Here is a 13083-nt window from a genome sequence, read left to right on the forward strand (position 1 = left end):
TTTCCTGGTAACTGGATTCAGCATGAATAACGAATTTCTTAACCTGAAATGACTCCCTGGGATCATCTGGCTTAACTCTTTCATTTTACGTGTTAGGAAGTGAAGGCCCAGAGAAATAGAGATGTTCGTGCTCATAAGTGACTTAGTAACAGAGCCAGGGTAGAAATACACATTGATTACAACTGCCAGTTACGCACATTTTTCTCTGTGGCTTTTTTTGCCTCACACATGTTAGATCAGTTTGAATTTCCTTCAGCGTAAATCTTAGAATGGAGTCACCATGCTGTACCCCGAATATGAGGACCTTCCACACTCTGACCAGTCCCTGTGTATTCAACACACACACCCCACCACATTCACGCTTTTCCAATGAACTCATACTCATGAATGCGTTTTGGAACTTTGCTTTTACTTTTACTAACTGGAAGTCATCTTGCTCCTCTCCAAAATAATTAACAGTAAATAAGAAGGACTAACAGTTTGAGTAGTTCTGTGTCCATACCGACTTAGCCATTTCAGTCGCCTTTTCTTATTCTACTACTAGTGTGTGTGGTACTTTTCCTCAGTTTAGTGTGAATAACACTTTAACAGCTGAGTTTCTTTTGCTTAACCACCACATTTTTTCTCTTCCCAAATGATTTTTGCTCATTGAAAAATATATAAATTCTTATTTTTAATTATAGTTATTTGTTCTTTGCTAGTATTAATGCATTAGCAAATATAGCTAAATAAAGAGATGCCATTTCCTAAATTTGCTTTTAGTAAGGAATAATGTGTCTTTATCCAGTGCTCCAAATCCTACTTTATTGTGAGTGACTAGGGGTAGGACTCTGTCTCGTTTTTATGCAAATCTGTACTCATTAGGAGCAGGTTTTTGATGTTAGGTACTCAACAGAAGTTGATTACAGTTGCTACATGAATCAATTAATTTTATCTTCATTATTTTAAGAATCTGACTATCAGACTAGTCTGAAATTTCTTCCACTTTGCTAAGAAAAGGGGAACAAATGGAAGTTTTGTCATTTTCAAAGTTTTAAACACAACCATTTATTAACAATCAAAATAGTTATGTATGTTAATGAAAATAGATTCCCTTACTACCTCCATTGGGGAAAAAACTGTTTGATGCTTCCTTCAGTAGCTCATTTCCTAGAGCGGAGGACTGTCGTGGAAAAGAATGTTTGATTTTAGTACATGTGGTTAAAAAAAATGGTTAAAAAAAATGGGGCACCTTCGATTCTCTTCTCTCCGATTAAACCGGGACTCTTTAAAATGATGACCAAGCAAGTATATATTATTAAGTGCCAGATAATGTGGGTTCTAAAGACCTTTATCCAATTTGGGGTTTTAATTCTGACAAAGTGTTATAACTATGATAGGTTTCTCTAATGACTGTTGATTTCCATGTTTTGATAAGATGAACTGACTGAACTCTAGACCCTTAAATTGCTTGTACTTGAAGGGGCCCATTATACTTATGCCATGTGAAGAAAAGGATTAACAATATTGGGATAGGGTTTTCCTGGATTTAATTCATTTCTCACATTTCAAGATTGGGAAAGGGTTATTCAGGCCTTAAATGATAATACAGACTCTTTCTAGGGCCAGCCCACCTCACCCAGAGATCCACATAGTAGCAGTTATCTTCCTTCAGACAACTTGGGCACGCCTCCTCATACTATCACCTTTAATTACTCCTTCATACACATAATCAAAATTAAAAGCCTTAGTACTATATTCAAGAACCTCTCAATCTGACTTCATTTTTCTACTCTTTGCATTTCACTGCATGCCTGCACTTGACCGCCTTTGAAATGGACCGCTCACTGATTTCTCTGGCAGTGCTCTTGGCTGCCTTTCGTGCAGTGGTCATGCGCTGCTCTTCACCTAACTGTCCTCCCATCACCGCCTCCCATTCCTCTCCACTTCCTCTGGTTAAATCCAACCAGAACATCTAGAATGACCTCTGAGGACTTCGACATCGTCAACCCACCCTCCCTCGCTTTCACTGCACCCCTCTTTCATTGCACCCCTCTTTCATTGCACCCCTATCTCATTGCATCCCTATTTCATTGCACCCCACACATTGCGGATGTGTGACTGTATGCCTGCTTCCCCATACAGAATGAGCTGCGTACAAGCAAGGTCCTCTTGCTACATCTTTCTCTTCTATTCAAATAGAAGCCAGGGAGAAGGTATTTGTTGAATTCAGACATTTTTGGGGGGGTGGAGAGAGAAAAACATTTATGCACACTTGATTGAATCATTTTTCTTCTCACCTTTAGAATAATTACATTGGGACGGTAACAGTTTCTTGAGATTGTTGACCATGTTAAGTGCTTAACTGCATTTTCCCAATATCACATGTGTTTACACATACATAATTATTATTGTTTTAAAGGATTGATCAGTTTAATAGCTATTCCACAAAAATCTAAAATTTGAAAGTTTTAAATAATACAGAATGGTTAGTTGATTAGTAGTTAAATATGTGTTATGTCTATATTATTCGTTTTAGAGTGTGTATGGAAACTTTATCACTATTTGGCTTTTACTGATGCCACACAAATGCACATTTTACCCACTCAAGTGCTTTACTATTTCTGAATTGGGAGGACTATGATTCCTTTTCTCTCCCCGTACTCTACCCCCAGCAGGCTGCTGTGATGGTCAGCAGCAGCAGGATCCACTTTGGAGGTTTGATAAAAGCAGATGAAGATGCTTAAAGAGGCCTGTTTGCTGAAAATATCTAATAACAAACAGGAATATATGTGAGTAAATATAGTGCATTATTCTGACTTTTAAAATACATGTTTTAAGACACCTAACTGGCTGTTAAGGGCTTCGTTTTGTCCTAGTATGTGGTTTTATTGTGGTGCAGTTTTCAGTTAAAATGATAGTAACAGATTTAGAGATGACTTTTACATCTTAATCTTTATTTTTCACAAGTAAAAAGGAAACTGGCTTGCCATGACTGGGTGGCTCAGTTGCTTGGAGCTCCTTTCCATACACCAGGACACGGAGGGTTCGATTCCCGGTCAGGGCACGTACCCAGGCTGCATGCTCCATCCCCTGCTGGGGCATGTGTGGGAGGCAACCGACGGATGTTTCTCTCTCTCCCCCACCCACTTCCTTCCCTCCCTCTTTTTCTGTCTCCATTCCTCTCTCTCTAATATCAATGAACATATCCTCAGGTGAGGACTTAAAAATTTTTTTTAAGAAACTGGCTTAATTTAGGATGTCAAATCTGAAATGTTTGTATTAGCGCAAAGGATGCCCATACCTTACCACTGTGCACTTATTAATGTATAATAAATCCAGTTGTGCAACGAATCCAGTTCTCCCTGTTAATCTATGTTTGGCTCTGACTACAAAGGAGGGATAACTGTTAATTACAATGATGGACATGCTCACTGGCTGAAGATAGAAGAAGAAAATAAAATGGGAATTACTTTAAACATCGTAGAATCAGTCCCTTCTTTTTTGATACCATGTTCTGCTTTGATTTCCGTAGCACTCCTCCCTGCTATCACTTATATTTTCCATTCCTACTTTTTAGTCTCCATTGGCTATTTCTTTATTGCTGAGTCCTTCAATTTGAGTTCTCAGTTTTCTATTCTTGGCCCTCTTCTCAATTTTACCCTCTGAAAAGAGCCACATGTTTTTGTGAGTTCAGCTACTACACTTAGGCTGGTAATTACCAAAGTAGAGAAAGACACTGTGTAAATGGTAGATGTTACCATACCTGTTTTTCTAATCCTTGCTTATTTCTCAAGCTTCAGTAGTGTTTTCTCAATTGACCATTATATATCTACACCAGAAGGGCCCCATCCTTGAGAGCTCAAATTTCCTAATATTTAATCATGTATATATATATATTTGTGCATCTCCTTCCTCCCTGCCCATTAAAATCTGCTCTCCCTCCAGGATTCTCTGTTGCATTACATAGCTGGTATTGCAGCCAAGAAACCTCAGGGCACCCTCAACTTCTCATTTGCTTTCTTTACTTGTTGTCCAAAAGGCTTACATGCGTTTATATAAAAGAAAACTACAGATCAATGTCTCTTGTGAACATAGATGTGAAAGCCCATAAGCACCACTGCACCCTCGTTAGGATGGCTATTATAAAATAAAACATGGAAAATAACAAGTGTTAGTGATGAGGTGGAAAAATTGGAAACCTTGTGCTTTGCTGGTGAGACTGTAAAATGGTGCAGTATGGGAAGTTCCTAAAAAAATTAAGCAGAATTATCATTATAATCCAGCAATTCCACTTCTAGGTATATACCCAAAAGAACTGAAAGGGACATGAACAGATATTTGTGCATTAATGTTCATAGCAGCATTTTTTACGTAACCAAAAGATGGCAACAAGCCAACTGTCCCCTGAGAGATGAATGGATAAGCAAAATGTGGTGTATGCATACAATGGGGTTATTCAGCCTTAAAAAGGAAGGAAATTCTGAGATATGCTACATCATGGATAAATCTGGAAAACATCGTGCTGAGTGAAATAAGCCTGACACAAATGGGTACATATTGTACGATTCTGCTTATATGCAAGATACCCAGAGTAATCAAAAAATAAATAAAATAGTGGTTACCAGGGGCTTTCGTGGAAGAGAATGAAAAGTTAGTGTTTAACGGGGACATGGTTTCAGTTTGGGATGATGAAAAAGTTCCGTAGATGTTCAGTGGTGGGGACTGCACAACAGTGTGAATGTGCTTATAGCACTGAGCCGTATATTTAGAAATGGTTAAAATGGTGAGTTTCATGTATATTTTACTACAGTTTTTAAATATAAAAAATTAAAAGTGCATGAGTATGGATGTGAAAATATGTTAACAAATTGGATTCAGCATTATAAAAAGGATACGACATCATATCTTATAATACATAAGTGGGGTTTATCCTAGGAATACAAGGTTAGTTCAACTTTAGGAATCAATGAACATAATTCATCTAATTCACACACACACACCCAAAGAGAAGATGACATCTCAATAGAATTTGAAAAAATACATGATAAAATCTAATATCCTTTCTTGATTAAAGTTCTCAACAAACTAGGCCAAAAGGTGAATTTCCTCAGCCTGGTAAGAGATCTACATACAGCCCACAGCTATCACCCCACTGGGGAAGACTGAGGGCTTTCTCTCTAGATCAGGAACAGGACAAGCCCACCCATTTTCACCATTTCTGTTCAAAGTATACCACAGGTCTCAGCCATTACAATGAGGCATGAAAGAGAAATAGAAGGTGTATGTATTGGAAAGGAAGGTGCAAAACTGCTTTTATTCATAACTGATCTAACTATGTAGACGTTCCCAAGGAATCAACAAAAAAGCTACTGGAATGAATGAATCTTCGCAAAGTCACAAAATAGAAGGTCAATACTATGTATATACATACACACACTGTGGTATACAATATACTATATATATATGTATCTTTTGGTAACAGTGAAAAAATGGAAACTAATTTTTTTAAAAAAATTTTATAATAACATAAAAAACTTCAAAAGCTTAGGAATTAATCTAACAAAGTACACACAAGCCTCGTTCACACTGAGAATATTGCTGAGGGAAAGTAAAGACCTCAATTAATGGAGAGAGAAAACACGTCCATGGATGGCAGAGCTCAGTATTGCTCAGAAGTCAGTTCTCAAATTGATCTCTATCTACCATGAAACCCTAACACAAAGTCCCACCAGGCTCAGCTTCTTCTGCAGATTGACAAGTATATTCTAAAGTACATATGGAAAAACAAAGACCTTGAATGGGCAAAACAATATTAAGAAAAAAGAACAAAGGTGAAGGATTTATATTATGTCATTCACAATTGGCGTTTAAGCCAAATAAGCCACTGTGATGTGAGACACATGCAAACTCTTACAACCCAAAAGGTGAGAAGCCCTTTAAAGGGGCCAAGGAACCGATGAGATGCTGCCCCACAGAAGACATGTGAGGGCATATATGCACACAAAGAACATGCAACCTCACTGGGAAAGTACAAATTAAAACCACAGTGAGATGCCACAATAAGATGCCACTACAAAACACAACAATAGCTGAAATGAAAGCGACTAGTAACCCTAAGTGCCAGTGAGGATGCGTGGCAGCCCATATGTTGTTGTTGTTAATGTAAAATGATAGTTGTGTGGAAAGTAATTTCTTATTAACGTATATGGTGTGGGCAAAACTAGGTTCACAGTTGTGAGTACGTGAAAATTTTTTCTTGCATTTTTATTTATTAATCACTCTATTATTTTCCATACAAACAACTGTAAACCTACTTTTGCCCCACCCCTTTATTTACCATATGACCCAGCAATCCAAGTCCTGATGTTTACCCAAGAGACATGAAATTAATGTCCACACGAAGACATACATGTGAGTGTTTCCAGCAGCTACAGTGATAATCACCAAAAAATGGAAATTACCTGAAAGATCATTACCTGGTAAATAAATGTCTATCCTGTGGAAAACTACCAAAAACTAAAACTACTCATGCAAACAGCGTGGATAAATTCTGAGGCATTAAGCTCCATGATGGAAGTCAGACACCAGAGGCTACAAATCTTATGATTCCACTCATGCAATATTCTGAACAAGGCAAACCTGTAAAGGGGCTGCGGTTGCCAGAGACTGAGCCCATTCGGGAGGGAGGGGGACAGACTGCAAAGAGGCACAGGAGAACTCTGATGTAGGACTGATGCTTGGATAATGCAGACGTTCTTACATGTTAACTGTGCTGGTGGGCATTTACACGTGTGCAAAGGTATCCTGTGTACAAAAGTGTAACCGTACACTTGTCAAAGCATCATCAAGCCGCACAAAAGGTCAAGTTCTGCTGTACGTAGATTATGCTTCAATAAACCTAACTTTAAAACATCTAATTTAAGATTTTCTAATCTTTAAGAGAACTAAGAATGTATTTTAAGTTATTAATTTGCTTATTATTACTAACAGCTCTAATTTATTAAATATCTACTGTGGTGGGTCCTTTACCTAAATTGAGTCATTTAATCTTTCTAATAAAGTTAAGTACGATTCCATTTTTATATATGAAGAAACTATTTCACCCTGAGGTGAGAACCAGAGACTTTCAAAGGCTAAAGCCTTTGGTTTTTTCCCTGTATGCCTGTCATTTATTTAACACAAGCATGTCAATTGTACTTGCGTTGATGACATGCCTCAGAACACTCGATCGGGTGTGTGCTCTTACACCCTTTTTCAGATGTGGAAACGAGGGTAAATAGATAATTTGCCTTGGCTTGCTCTTTCTACTCTAATTGTACCCCAATAATGTCATAGTCTTGGATGTTCTGTATCTAGCTCTATGCAATTTTATCACCTTTGTGAGCGCCACATAACCACCACCACACCCGAGGTACAGAGCAGCTTTATCACAAGGCTCCCTCATGCTACCCCTCTTTGTAAACACTCCTCCCCTCTCCTCTTATCCCTAACTACTGGCAACTGCTTGCCGCTGCCCGCAGCAGCAAGGGTGGTCGCGAGGTGAGGCGAGGGACTTAAAAGAATGGAGAGGACCATAAGCTCTGCTGGCAAATGGCAACTTTATTCAAGGAACTGCTGGCTTATATGCAGAACTGCAGTGGCCTGAGAACAATGCTGTTTTACAAAAGTTTGTACACTCCCGAAGGCTATCAAGAGGGCAAGATGTTCTCATATCCTGAGAACATGAGCCCAAAGATAACAGTGTCCTCATGACTATCACTTTCTTGGAACATGACGCATATGCCAAGATCTTGTTCTTTCCTTCAAGGCTGAGAAGGAGAAGGTCCGGAAGATGTCAAGATACCCACCGGCTCCAGGGACCAGAAACTAAGTCCCTCCACCATTTTCACAGTGGGGGACTCTGTCCTTGGTCCCCTGCGGCCTGGCGGGCTCCCACAACTGCTGATCTGTCTATACTTTTGTTAAGTCGAGACTATTATATAAATGGAATTATACAGCATGCAATTAGGAATTTTTCTTTCACTCAGCACAGTTCTCTTGGGAACCTCCCATTGAAGGACATTTGGGTTGTTTCCAGTTTTGGGCTGACAGGAATAAAGGCTATGAGTATTTTTGTACAGGTTTTTTTGTATGAACATAAGTTTTCACTTCTCTGGGATAAATGCCCAAGACTGCAGTTGTAAGGTCGTAAGGCAAGTACATAATTAGTTTTCTAAAAGCGACTACATCGTTTCACATTCCCACCAGCAATATGAGCAACCCAGTTTTGTTATCACTATTTTCCTTTCATTATCATAGGTTTGTAGTTATGCAGGATTGTGGTTCTGATTTTCCCTAATGGCTAATGTGTTCAACATGGCTTCCTGTTCTTCTCTGCTACTGTATATCCATATCTTTTGCCCATTTTCAAATTGGATATTTTTTTAAAGATTTTATTTATTTTTCTTTAGAGGGGAAGGGAAGGAGAGAAGGAGAGAAATATCAATGTGTGGTTGCCTCTCGTGAGTCCCCTGCTGGGAACTGGCCTGCAACCCAGGCATGTGCCCTGACTGGGAATCGAACCGCAATCCTTTGGTTCGCAGGCCTGTGCTCAATCCACTGAGCTACACCAGCCAGGGCCAAATTGGATATTTTTTTTTACCATTGAGTTTTAAAGGTATCTTACGTATTATAGAGACAAGTTCTTTGTCAGAAGTGGCCTGCCGATACTTTATCTTAGATTGTCTTCTCACTCTCTATACAGGGTATGTTTCACTTGAATAAGTAAACATATGTTTATTGAATAATAATTTCCTGAATAAGCATCTTGAAATAGGGCCAACTAGTGATGTGGAAACTATAGACTTGTCCTGTGTTTCTGCTTAGAGCTCTCATTAGAGAGCACAGAATACAATGTCATCTGTTTTGCCCAACTTCCCTTCATCTTGCTTTCAAAAAAATTATTGAAATAACTCAGTATAGGATCCCCATACCTCTCAGGCACATTCTATCCCTCACTTTATCATTTTCACTTTTATTTTTAAGTATTTTTATTAATTATGCTATTAAAGTTTTCCCAATCCCCCCTTTACTTCCCTCCACCTGTCCCTTCAACCCTCCAGCAATCCCCCCATTAGTTCATGTCCATGGATTGTACATATAAGTTCTTTGAATCCTCTGTTTCCTATACCATTTTTATCTCTCCCCACCTATTTTATGCCTACTAATCATGCTTCGTATTCCCTTTCCCCCCATTCCTCCCTCCTCTCTCCCCACTGAACTCTCTCTGTATTATGTCCATTTCTCCAATTCTGTTCCTGTTCTGGTTGTTTGCTTAGCTTTTGTTTTCATGTTTTTTTTCCTTTTAGGTTCATTTGTTGTTAGTTGTGAGTTTGTTGTCATTTTACTGTTCACATTTTTGATCTTCTTTTTCTTAGATAAGTTCCTTTAACATTTCATATAATAAGGGCTTGGCGATATGATGAACTCCTTTAACTTGACCTTATCGGGGAAGCACTTTACCTGCTCTTCCATTCTAAATGATAGCTTTGCTGGATAGAGTAATCTTGGATGTAGGTCCTTGCCTTTCATGACTTCAAATACTTCTTTCCAGCCCCTTCTAGCCTGTAAGATTTCTTTTGAGAAATCAGCTGATAGTCTTATTGGGAACTCCTTTGTAGGTAACTGTCTCCTTATCTTTTGCTGCTTTTAGGATTTTCTGTTCATCTTTAATCTTGGGTAACTTAATGATGATGTGCTCTGGTGTGTCCCTTTTTGGGTCCAAATTCTTTGGGACTCTCTGGGCTTCCTGGACTTCCTGGAAGTCTAATTCCTTCACCAGATTGGGGAAGTTTTCCTTCATTATTTGTTCAGATAAGTTTTCAATTTCTTACTGCTGTTCCTCTCTTTCTGGCACCCCTATAATTCAGATACTGGAACATTTCAGGTTGTCCCAGAGAATCATCAGCCTCTCATTTTTTTGGATTCTTGTTTCTTTGTTCTGATTCAGTTGGATGTTAATTTCTTCCCCTTGTTCCAAATCATAGCTTTGAATCCTGGTTTCCTTCTTGTCACTGTTGGTTCCCTGAGTATTTTGCTTTGTTTCATTTTGGGTATCTTTCATTTGTTCTTTCATTTTCCAACGAAACACAATCAGTTCTGTGACCATTTTGATTACCAGGGCTTTAAAATTCTTCATTAGATAGGTTGGCAATTTCCTTATCACTTAGTTCTCTTTCTGAGGTTTTGCTGTGTTCTTTCATTTGGGTCATATTTCTTTGTCTAGGCACAGCTGATAAGCTGGAGGGGGGGGGGGGCTGAGGTGTTCACGCAGGCAGGGCAACCTTTCTTGTTGCACTGCTGTGATGCCTGTCAGGGAGGGGCCAGAGAGGGAACAGTGCAGCTGGCCTCCTTGTCTCTAGCGCACTTTCCAACAGACTCCCTGTCAGACTGGAAGTGTGTCCCACCGTGGCAATCCCAGCTGTAGCCCACAGTCAGCTCTGAGTCTCAGTCTTCCCCTTAAGTCAGTCCCTCCTTTGTGCAGCTCTGGAGAACTGGGCAGTCAGCCCCACCCCTCAGCCAAAGCGCCTGGGGTTTTTCTGAGTCAGCCTGCAAGGTCCTCCTTACCGGTCTGGTTGTTCTGGTTGATTTTTCCTTTAAGTCCTTGGTTGTCAGAATTCCATGCAGTCTGATTTTCTGGCACATCTGGTTGTTTATTGATTTTAGATTGGTTTTTATTCTTCTTTTGGCTGTGCAAGAAAGCGAAGGGTTTCTACCTACGCCTCCATCTTGGCTGGAACTGTCCACTTTTAAAAATATATATATTTTTAAAAGATTTTATTTATTAATTTATCTTTAGAGGGGAAGGAGAGAGGGAGAGAAACATCAATGTATGGTTGCCTTTCGTGAGTCCCCTGCTGGGAACTGGCCTGCAGGGAACCGGCCTGCAACCCAGGAATGTGCCCTGACTGGGAATTGAACTGCGATCCTTTGCTTCACAGGCCCACGCTCAATCCACTGAGCTACACCACCCAGGGCTGGAACTGTCCACTTTTAACTTTTAAATACTTATATTAGAATAAATTATTCCCACTCTTACCATTTCTGAAGCTTAGGGCCTCTGAAGCCTAGGCAAAAAATTGTATTTATCTTCTATGGAACTCAAGATATTTTGCTTAATAAAGTATGGGAAATATGTACCCAAAGCTTGATCTTCACTTAATCTGCAATAGTCTGAGGTTTTTAATTTTATTTATTTTTTTAAAAAACCTTTGGCTTTTTAATGCTTTGTTAACTCGACATTTTTGTATGCAAATGGATGAAACTACTGTTGACAGAACCTTAAGACTGTATACTAGGGCAATCTCCAACTAGAGACTGCTAACAGAACCCTCCCTCTTGACATGTGGATATTACACAAGGTTCACAGCAAACAGACCAGTAAAGGCCTATCAGGAAATGCAAGGAAAAAGAAAAACAACGATGGGAGTTACAGTATTCATCCCGTGGAAAATGACAGGAGTCAAAGCATTAGGGCAAAGCTCTTCATGATGGTCATTGTAACAATGGGAAAAAAAGTTCCCCCATAATGATATGCAGACAGTTCCTCAACTGCAGCTCCCTAAGTTCTCTCTCATTGCTCTCCATGAATAATCCCATATCATCTCCATCTCTACCCATCTCATCATTGACCTATCGACCTATTATTGACCCATTGGGTATGGCTCATACGAAGTTAAGAGCCAGTGAGTGAGCCTGTCCCCACCTGTTATTTCCTGCTGGCTGGTGGCCTTCACCCCCTCCCAAAGAGTGGTCTTCCTCTCCATTCTATATGGACTGCTGCTCCATTTCTTTGTTTTTGTGGCAGACATTTGCCATGATGATACTTTTTCCCCTGGTTGTTTTCCTGGGCCTGTCCTTGCTGTCTCCTCCTTTACCTGGTTCTCGCTGTGAGTGTGCTTCCATGACACTTGGACCAGCCAACCTGCTACACTTTCCCAAGCCCGATGCCAGCCCACTGTGTGTGAGTGGTATCCAGAAGGGAGTGACTTGAGGTGGTTTTTTTTAATTCCCTGTCCAGAAGCAGAGGAAGACAGAGCAAAGTAAAGTTACCCAGACACAGAAGAGATGAGGCATTGGAAATGTGTGGGAGAAGGGAGAGAAAGGGCTCTGATCCGCCCATAATGCCCACGTGATACAGCTTAACACCCAGGATTAAAGGCCTTGAGCCATGGAAGGTGTTGGGGCAAGTTAAATAGAAAACATAAGTCACTTACTGTATCTACAACCCTGTGGTCTCTGCAAGAGTTCACTTATACTGCTTAAATTGAAAAAGAGGATTAATTGAAATCTCCATTACTCCGTGGGACAATCAAACAATCCCAAATGAGAGGAAGACCATTTTATAATAAACTCCTTCCCTCCACAATAAGGACACAGTGCCAGACTATCTTCTTATTCTTTTGTTGAATATTTATTGTGTGCTGGCTGAAAGCCCAGCACTGTGCTAGGCACTGAGAATATAAAAATAAATGAGAAGAGCTCCTGCTTTTGCGAAGGTAACACTCTGATAGAAGGGAGAAATCGTAAACAATTGGAAGACATGGTGGGTAAAACAATAGAGGTGTGTAAAAGGAGAGGATGGTGGAGTCATGAGGATGATGTTTCAGCTAGACCCACTAGATGTCTTTAAATCAAATGGTTTCCTTACATGATGACAGAGACATTAGTTACAGTAAACTTGAAAACAAAATTGAATGTTCAAGGGTGAGTGTATAGGTAAAAATCTAGCTTTTCAGAGAAATCAAATTCATGTATTCATTCTGGCAGTATTTACTGCCTCAGCCCCAGGCTACATTCCAGGAATGCAAGAAATAGTTCTCTTCAGAAGGAGCTTTTAAACTGGTAGGATGACAAATTGCAGAAGTGCAAAACAAGCCCAGGAGGCTTAGAAAGCACACAGTAGCCTCTAATCTGGATAGACTGAAGACACTGAGATTGACAGGGTTAATCTAGGGCGCTATTAAGCACTGCTTTAATTTTATCTGTATTGTATCTGGTGACACTTCACAATGTGAAGGAATGAAGTGGAAAAGTGTGAGACTAAGAGACACTCCGACGAAT

At 39.7% G+C, this 13083-nt stretch overlaps 1 pseudogene; it reads right to left on the reverse strand.

The window, feature by feature from the left end:
- Nucleotides 1–11411: 11411 nt before the first annotated feature.
- On the reverse strand, nt 11412–11883 carry LOC118993937 (protein BEX3-like; annotated as a pseudogene).
- Between the last annotated feature and the right edge of the window lie 1200 nt (nt 11884–13083).

This window comes from Sturnira hondurensis, unplaced genomic scaffold (assembly GCF_014824575.4).
Source record: "Sturnira hondurensis isolate 20B ecotype Veracruz unplaced genomic scaffold, ASM1482457v3 Scaffold0000880, whole genome shotgun sequence".
Classification (NCBI taxonomy): Eukaryota; Metazoa; Chordata; class Mammalia; order Chiroptera; family Phyllostomidae; genus Sturnira; species Sturnira hondurensis.